Source organism: Dermacentor andersoni, chromosome 2, assembly GCF_023375885.2.
Source record: "Dermacentor andersoni chromosome 2, qqDerAnde1_hic_scaffold, whole genome shotgun sequence".
In the NCBI taxonomy this organism is placed as follows: domain Eukaryota; kingdom Metazoa; phylum Arthropoda; class Arachnida; order Ixodida; family Ixodidae; genus Dermacentor; species Dermacentor andersoni.
The window spans coordinates 72,211,114-72,219,902 of record NC_092815.1 but is presented as its reverse complement, the minus strand read 5'-3'; the positions used below and the strand labels follow the sequence as shown (position 1 = coordinate 72,219,902).

Below are 8,789 nucleotides of genomic sequence, written 5' to 3'. Positions count from 1 at the left end.
CATCGCATACTTAGCTTCACGCAAGCCACACTTACATGCAGTGTTTCCCTTCCTTTTTCTCTCTCTGTCTATTGTTTACCTTCGAAACAAGGCAGAGCCACCACTAACTTCTTTTTTTGTGCTTTTCACAATTAAAACATTTCTCGCTCTGGTGATAGTAACTGTCTCTGAATGTTTGGAATATATGCTGCAAGAGATTCGCCTTAGGGTCTGGAGATTTGGGAAGTGACGGGCGGACGGAATCCAGAATCTTGACGGGGAGCAATTTATCTTTTCCATTGCCCAAAACTGCGAGCCTGAAAAAAAAAGGAACAAAATGTTTAGAATGCACAGAAATAATTTGTCTGAATGAGCCCTATGCCTGCTTTGGATAATTTCAACGAAAAAATTAAGAAAGTTAGCTTCGTTAAGGCTTTAGATTATACATTATTACAGCACATTGTGGAAACCGTAGTAGAAGCTTACACTACAGATCTAAGACCAGTCGTTTACTTCAACGGCGAAGTGCCTATTTTGTGAGCATTAAAAAAAAATAATGCTCTGTACACTGCGTCGGTAGAATTAACGGTGATTTCATCGTAGTGTTCATATCATCTGATACATTGCAAATTGCTGTTTCTAACGCACAAAGAAATGAAGCTTCGAAATTGGCTTTATAGCACCAAATATTCTCGCGAATTTGTTAAAGATGCGTTCATAGAAATCACATACGAAGCGCACAAGAACATGAAACGATTTCCCCGAAATGCGCATGTTAGACAACAAAAAAACAGAGACCTCTTTATATTTATTATGATTATTTTGTTATCACTGTCGTTTCTTCGTTTAATTTATTTGTACTATTATAATTATTGTTCATTTCTCGCTCTATTAAAAAGAGAAATAAAGCAGATGAGGTATTTTATACGTCTATCACAACATAGCAACCGATTTATCACAGAAAAAAATTCGGCAGAAACCATCTACGATGATTGTGAATGTAAGCGAATAGATCAAACGAACGAACGAATGAACGAACGAACGAACGAACGAACGAACGAACGAACGAACGAACGAACGAACGAACGAACGAACGAACGAACGAACGAACGAACGAACGAACGAACGAACGAACGAACGAACGTTTTCCTCGCCGAGCATGACCACCGACCATCGACCGCCAACCAGCCACAAATACAGGCGAAACAGGTAACTTCAAGTTCCCACATGGTTAATTGCACGAAGGGTTACGAAGGCTTACACAGGGGTTACATGCGAGAGGGGACACGCGAAGGGTTACACGAAAAGTTTCAAAGAAAGGTTATTCGCTTCAAAAAAAAAAAAAAGAACTTCTAGATCCGTAGGCAGTTCTGCTAAACAGGGAACACTGAGTCGGGGAGGAGTAGCAGGAGCGAAGGAGAAGGAACGAAAAAGAGGACAATTCAATGGATGAGGGGAATGCGGGAGACCGCGCCTGCGCACCAGCGGCGTCTTCGGTGCGCGCGCTCTTTCAGCGCGCTGCCACACGCATTTCGGCGCTCTCGCTTCGCAGTTCAGCATTCAACGCCTGTAAGCGGACGCCAGCGTGGCGTCCTGTATGGATTACGGCTGCGAGTCTGGGTGAGTTTGACGAGTGCCTTACTCATTCGGCTGTCATCGTGCTTGTTTGTTTCTTTTTGTCCCATTTACTTACTTTTCTGGAAGTGGGGGCGTCGGGCGGGGGGGGGGGGGGGGGGGAGGGGGCAGGCGAGGGGTAAGGAAGCATCGTTCATGCCTACGAGGAGCAGCCACTCTTGCATGTGTGAAGTTCTGTAACGATGTTAGCTAAATAAACTTAAGCCCATTTGTCTAAATCTAAAGAATTAGGGCGGCGAATCAACAATGGACAGGTTCAGTTAGAATAAAATCTATCCGATTACTCACTGCTAATGTTTACATACTGCATTATGATATACGCGTATTCGTAATTTCAACAAATATGGCTACATTTCTCAACCTTTTTTTTTTTTTCGTTGACCAATTTTTGAAACACCCATACGTCTTTCGGAACTTCTCGTGCGAATAATGCTTACTTTACTACAGAAAACATTGCGCTGACCATATTTGGTCCGTAAGTTGCTTTGAAAGCTGTACTGTTTCGCGTGATTACATACAGACGCAGAATAATAAACTGAACCACTGGCTTCATTGAATAAAAACTAAGAAAATAAAGACAGGTGGAAGCGGGAACGAAGTCCGAGCACTTGAAACGGAAGATGCTACCAAAGGCACTCAGTGCATAATTGTTTTCAGTCAAGATGATGCTTACGTGTTCATTACCGGAACATTACAACTATCTGCGCATATAATTCTTCAAATAGAGTGATAATGGAAAGAATTACTCGGGATAACACTGGTAATTATAGCCTGAGCGAAAAGTTAGAATTAGAGCCTGTGTGCACGCCTGTTACTCTTGCACCATTCAAGGAATATTTCATTCCTCTCTCTCTCTCTCTCTCTCTCTCTCTCTCATCTTTACATTCCTTGTTTTCCTTCCCTCGGCGTATTCGAGCCAGTCTGACACTTCCTAGATCAACATCCCTGCTTTCTCCTTTCTTTGTTCTCCTCCTCTTTCCGCTTGCCCTTGCCTTAGAGGAGAGTAGGAAACCAAATGCAACCTATTTAACTCCTCTGCACTTCTTCTCCTTTTCTCGCTCCCTCCGTCTTTCTCAGCAGTGAAATTTTAACAATGAGATTTCAAAGGTGAATCCTGAGTTCATTCCCATTTAGTCAGGAACCTCTGTAATTGTCAGACATCACCCGCCGTGGTTGCTCAGTGCCTATGGTGTTGGGCAGCTGAGCACGAGATCGCGGGATCGAATCCCGGCCGCGGCGGCCGCATTTCGATGGGGGCGACATGCGAAAACACCCGTGTACTTAGATTTAGGTGCACGTTAAAGAACCCCAGGTGGTCGAAATTTGCAGGGTCCTCCACTACGGCGTGCCTCATATTACGAAAGTGGTTTTGGCACATTAAACCCAATAATTTAATTGTCAGACATAGATTTCATGAAACTACAGCGTCATCACTTAATAATTTGTCGTTTTGGCTTTGAAGCAACGCTGAGTTTGATTCTTTGTTATTTGACATATTTAAAGTAAAATTAAGGTATTCTTTCAGCGCACAGGGTCATCTGCTTACAAGCACCTGAAAGGTTTCTGGAAAGAATTTCTCAAATCATTATTTAAGAAAATTTTCAACAGACATTTCAGTGACCGAACCTTATTCAATTTCACTTTATGCGGATTTCTCCGGGGGCCTCCAGCGGGTACCCAGTTTCACAGATGTACCTTTCATGGTGACAAATGATCACCACAGAACGACTAAAACTACCGCTCATGTTTAGTAAGTGCAATTAGGTGTCAGAATCGGCGCAGCTTGCTGAAATTAATAACTGAGCTTCTATTTATAAAGCTTGTTCTCGTTCTTAACAGCCTTCGTCCAGCCGCGATTAGCCTTGCAGGATCTGTCGCCATTGTGCAATGTGCGTATGCGTCATGTTGTTGCGTGTAAGGGCTTATAATATTAGCAGGAGATAAAAATTGAAATCGGAGCGAATTCAAGCAAGCAAAATTGATTAACCTAATGAGCAAACGATCACAGACGACGAAAGTCAAAATCAAGGGGACGCTAAGTCAACATCTTGCAATAGTTTATCTAATCAGACCAGGTGCTTTCGTATTCGTCAAACAAATTTTCCTTCATTTCTTTATGTCTGTGGGTATAAGTGATTTCGCTCTAATACTGTTATGTAAATGTGGGATCCCTCCTTCTACTGCTATGTCGAGGCTATATTTCACAGCGGCATGTAATGCATACGTAATGCCCTCCTGTGTCTCTAAGGATATTTAAATAAGACAAGAGATAAGCATTTGAGACCTCCTATATCCGTGGTAAAATGGTGTGCAGTAGCTCACCGACGTACATCCTTTCTTCTTGCACAATCTCCATTTCGCTTTCGCGTTATTGGCTAATGTCGTCGGTGTACGTGTATTCTTGTGAACAAAGCTTCAGCGTCTTTTCATTACTTATACAGCCGTCACATATACGGGTCTTCGTGCTTGTATTCGGGTAAATTATGTTACGTAAAGGGCTCCTCTGACCCGCCTTTGGCCCGACGGCCATCTGACCACTCCAGTCGCTACGTACCTATTTCGTAAGGGAACTCATGCGTGCATGTGCCCAGTTCTCCTGCGATTTAACCACGTTATTGCTTTTGGAAAGGCTGAGAGAAAAGAATACGTGCATAAGCGCTTTCAGCCGTGAAGACTGCAAAGTTTATATAACCTTTTAGAGTCCGATAAACCTTTCAAAGCTGGCGGTATCAAATGTAATGCAAAACCCAGAAAAAATATGAACGTTTCGAGTTTTTTACCTTTGAACTGAAAAAAATCCGCTCTCAACCACGAATATCTGTCATGTATAACGATTACACATTTGAGACATGTAAAAACGCATTCTCTAAAACATTCTGGCATAATTCGGAAAAGCTTCCAAAATTTTTGAAAATATTAGAGTAGAATTCCTCATTGAAAGCTCTGAGTGTTTACAGACTGTCTTTTTTTTTTTCGGTGTATTGTCGTGGCTCAACTCTTTTTCTCCTCTGCCTTTTTTCGATCTTCAAAGTGTCTGCAATATACGTAATAAACAAACTAGTACAATCAAATGATGTATTAAGGTCGCTGGCATAAACATCTCACCTGCAGAATTCATTATGCCCTTGCGACATTTCGTTCATTTTTTTTCTTAGATCACAATCGTGCAATGACGACCATAGTTCCTTCTCGGAATCCACGCGCTTACAGCACATAAATAAGAAAGCAATACAACGAGGGAGATAGAATGGCGATGAAACTTTAGTACTATTGTAGTACTAAAGTATTAAAGTATACTAAAGTACTACTATTTAGTACTTTAGTACTATTGTACAAAGCAATCTGTGGAAATTACAGCGGCTCATGTTCGCGCAAGATGTACAGTATAAGCCAGTAGATGGGTACTGCTTCCAAAGTCACGGTCGCATAGGTGATGCGTCGTGACCGGTCTAAAGTCTGGCGTAAATTTCATTTCGTCAAAATCAGCAGCATTGCGCAGCAGCCACACAGACCTGGTCTGACTACAACGGCGATAGAAAATGTAAAAGCTGCCTTACGCTCATATTAGGCATCGACGTTACTATTGGTGACGCGTGGCATTTATGAATGATCAACGTTGTACTCAATATTTAAGTCTTTGCAACACGTTGAAGCCCTCGCATGAATACTTGCGAGGCAGCGAGTGTTGCTCCGAAAAATTGAGTCAACTAAAACGGTGGCGAACAAGTAACTGTAGGAGAAAGGATTGAAAACGTCATCATCTGGCCGAACATCAGGAACAGGCACACTTCTACTGACTCACGCAGTGCAGTCAAGCGCTGTAAGCGAGTCAACAAACGGTGCATTACCTTTGAACAGATTCGTAGTCCTGAGAAGTCTTCACGTGTTATCGTCAGAGTTCACTCAAGGCCAATAAATAACCAGGGCCACCAAAATGATTTCGGCGACCCTTAGTCCTCCCTTCCTTACTTCGCCATCGACCCTGTCTATAGCTATCTTCCATTTGACTCCTGTTCCGTCGTCATCGCCCAAAAACAATGGTGCATTTTGGTTCAATTTTCGGACAAAAAAGACGCCTCATCATCTTACGGCATCCTTGGGTGGGTAACACAAGCGGTATCTCAACGGTACAAATTGGTAAATAAATAATTCGAAGTGTACCTACAGAGAGTATAAGCATGCTCCGAAAACGATGCTAATAACGTTGAAAGGGGATGACAAGGCTGAAAAAAAAAAATTAACGCTGTCATTCGTCAGACCTCCATGAACTTCATCCTCGTTTCCAGTTGGCTGGTAATTAGCAACGTTCTGAATCCTTTTTCCTTGCAAATGGCACTCCCAAACCAGCACAAATTCACGAACTTCGCATCTTATCCGGTGATGGAAAGAAAGTAGCCGCTAGCTTGGTAAAATGAAGCTTTTAAAGTTAAAGCGCTACATTGTAGCGGCGCTTACAACACTGTTCGCAAATTGCTACTTAAGTGAACGTCAAATTACACATAACAATGCCCTTGTCCTTCATCAACAACTCTCTCCAACATTGCCTTCCTTGTCGTCTGACATATAAAGTGCGCTACAAGCCTTGCGTTTTCGTTCGGCATCTGCACTAATGGGGAGCAGGAAGACTTCCGCTTGGTTCTAAGGGCCAATAAACAAACTTTGCTATTCAAGTGTATTCAGCTAGGCGCTTTCGACGCTACGCGTGTAGAATGTTTCCTTTGAGGTGCCTCTTTCGCCGCCACCGGACGCAGCTGTTCGCATACGTTTACGAGGTTTCTACGCTCTGGCCCTGCCCACCCGATTGGCATATCCTGAGCAGCTTGATCGTGACGTGGCTGCATGCTTTCGAAACATGCACGCCTTCTCTCTTCCTGGCACAAGCTTTGGCTCAGGTTCAACTGCTACTTCTCTCTTGAAATACATGTGAAGCGACGAAGTTCTCTCATTATGCAACCGGCTTAGCCGATTTGAAGAAAGTTGGCTGCACTTTGAAATAATGGTCGAGTTCTACAGACTACTGCTCGCATAATTTCAGCTCTGGCTTCATAAAGATAGTGTGAATGTTCTAAATGTTGCTAAATAAATAAATAAATAAATATTATGAAGTAGCACTTTTCTCAAGCTGAGCTCGAGCTGCAATAAGGAAGAAGACGCGACGCGCATTGATGATGATCTGCACAGGTGAGAAAGACACATGCGTGATTATGACATGTGCAAATGAGGACGATGGAAGCTACATATTTCCCTCATACATATTTCACTCACACCTTCTAACTCGGGAAAATAGAAGAATATGGGAATTGTGTAAGTTGGGCGTAAAGGACAACTTAGGACGGATTGTCCGTTAGCTGTCTTGCAACGCCTACGTGCTGTTCAGCTCTATCACATCGACCATGAGAGGGGAGGAAAAAGCTGAGGAATTCTGACGTCTTTTAATAGAAATTTGCCCCGCGCTTTGAATTTACGGAATTGGTGACCTATTAAGAAGCCACCATTTTAAACCACCCAGAAAGGCGCTGAATTTAAACGCATTATTTGATTAAGCTGTTGAGCTGCATTTTTTTTTTCTGGGAGGAAGTCTTCACGGCTAGCACTGACACAGGGCTTAGACGGTAGCTAATGGTAGGTTTCACGTTTTCACCAACTGCGCGAGATCTTCGACTACTCCTTTAACAGATGTGACGGTTGCGGATTTGATGGCACCTGCCCCATTTTACAAAAAAGCAATATTCGAGTGTATATTGTTACAGATGGGATGGGCTTATTTACGAGATAATAGATGGTTAGCGTAGAGCAAGGGACAAGACGGGCATGCAAGGCCAACAGGCAGCGGCCAGCTCCTCGCGCACATCTCTACTCTCTCTTCCTTTGACTGTGTCGTGCAGCGTGACAGCTTCTCCGGGTGCAGAGATGGCCACGGAGAAGCTCGTTATGTCGAGCGTCCTAACGAGCCTTGGCACGATCTTGAGAGGAGAGAGACCGGAGGCGGGCCAGTCGACGGGCTTTTTCGACACGACATAAAGTCTGGCCTATGGAAGAGTCATCATGTGGAGACCAGGGAAGGATAATGTCGATAAAGCTTTGGAGATTGCGAGCATACAGAAGAAATAAAGGCACATAACGTTTGACTTCATGCTTGGCAGTATTGTAAGCGTACATAACAAATGGTGAAACCGAATCCCAATTTTTGTGATTTGTGGAGACAGACGTGCATGGCAAACATGCAGTGGCATAGCTAGCTCGTCTGGCACCCGCGGCCCATAGATATTCTGTCCCCCCCCCCCCCCCCCCGCCGGGTGTAGTCGAGGAATGCGAGGATATCGACAATTTCCGGGTTTCAGCACCAGTACACCCGCCTTGGATACCGCGCACGTCCCCCGGGTCCCCCTCTCCTTCGCTTTCTTTGCCAGAGATGGCGAATGCCGCAGGTATACAAGCTGTTTTTTTCTGCGCCAAATAACACAGGGTGACTCAGAAGGGTTTGGGTGCTGCACTGATAACTTGTGATAAGCGCATGTGCGCATCTTCTGTCAGACTGTAAGGCTTGGCAGCCAATACAAATGCAGCATCGTGGCAAATAGGACTCACTTCACAAGTAACAAAAAATATCTTTATAAAGTTTTAATTACCAATTTTAGCGGCAACATTGCATTTGCAAAATTGAAGGCCGACCTTCATATCTTGCCCAACAACAACTTCACAAAAATCTTCGTAGGCACTATATGGCGCGCAGTAGTTTTGCTGTGGGCAGCCCTGAACGAAAACGAAAATTAAATTGTGTGTCAGTGACGCTGATCTCATCCCCATATTAGAAAAACGGAAAACGCTGCCTGCCTCCCCGCCGCGCGGGCGCCAATGCTATGACAATTACGAGTTCTCTTCATTGTGATCTATAACGCCTTGTTTTCATTTGCTGCTATACGGACAAACGTGATTATCCGAGCTGCGGTACCACCGCAAGATTGGGAACAGAGTAGAGCACGCTTCGCGTCGATTCTTGGCGTCACCATAAAAAAAGAAAGAAAAGGCCGCGATGAAGCCCGTGCCAGCGAAAGCTTGCACTACTGTTGGTCTGCACTCGCAATGAAGAGGCTTAAGGGATCAACGTCACTGGTCCACTATTTCATATTTCTTTCGCTGCTGCCATACACTGGGCGCCGCCTGCAGTGCCAAAG

The 8,789-nt window shown here is 44.0% G+C and overlaps 1 protein-coding gene across 1 annotated transcript in view; it reads left to right on the top strand.

Moving 5' to 3' along the window:
* Window positions 1-904: 904 nt before the first annotated feature.
* Window positions 905-8,789, top strand: part of LOC126541862 (vasopressin V1a receptor-like) — a 76,018-nt gene continuing 68,133 nt past the window's right edge. Inside the window, exon 1 of the mRNA XM_055076986.2 lies at window positions 905-1,599. The gene's annotated coding sequence lies outside the window, so the exon portion shown is untranslated. The remainder of the gene's footprint in view (window positions 1,600-8,789) is intronic.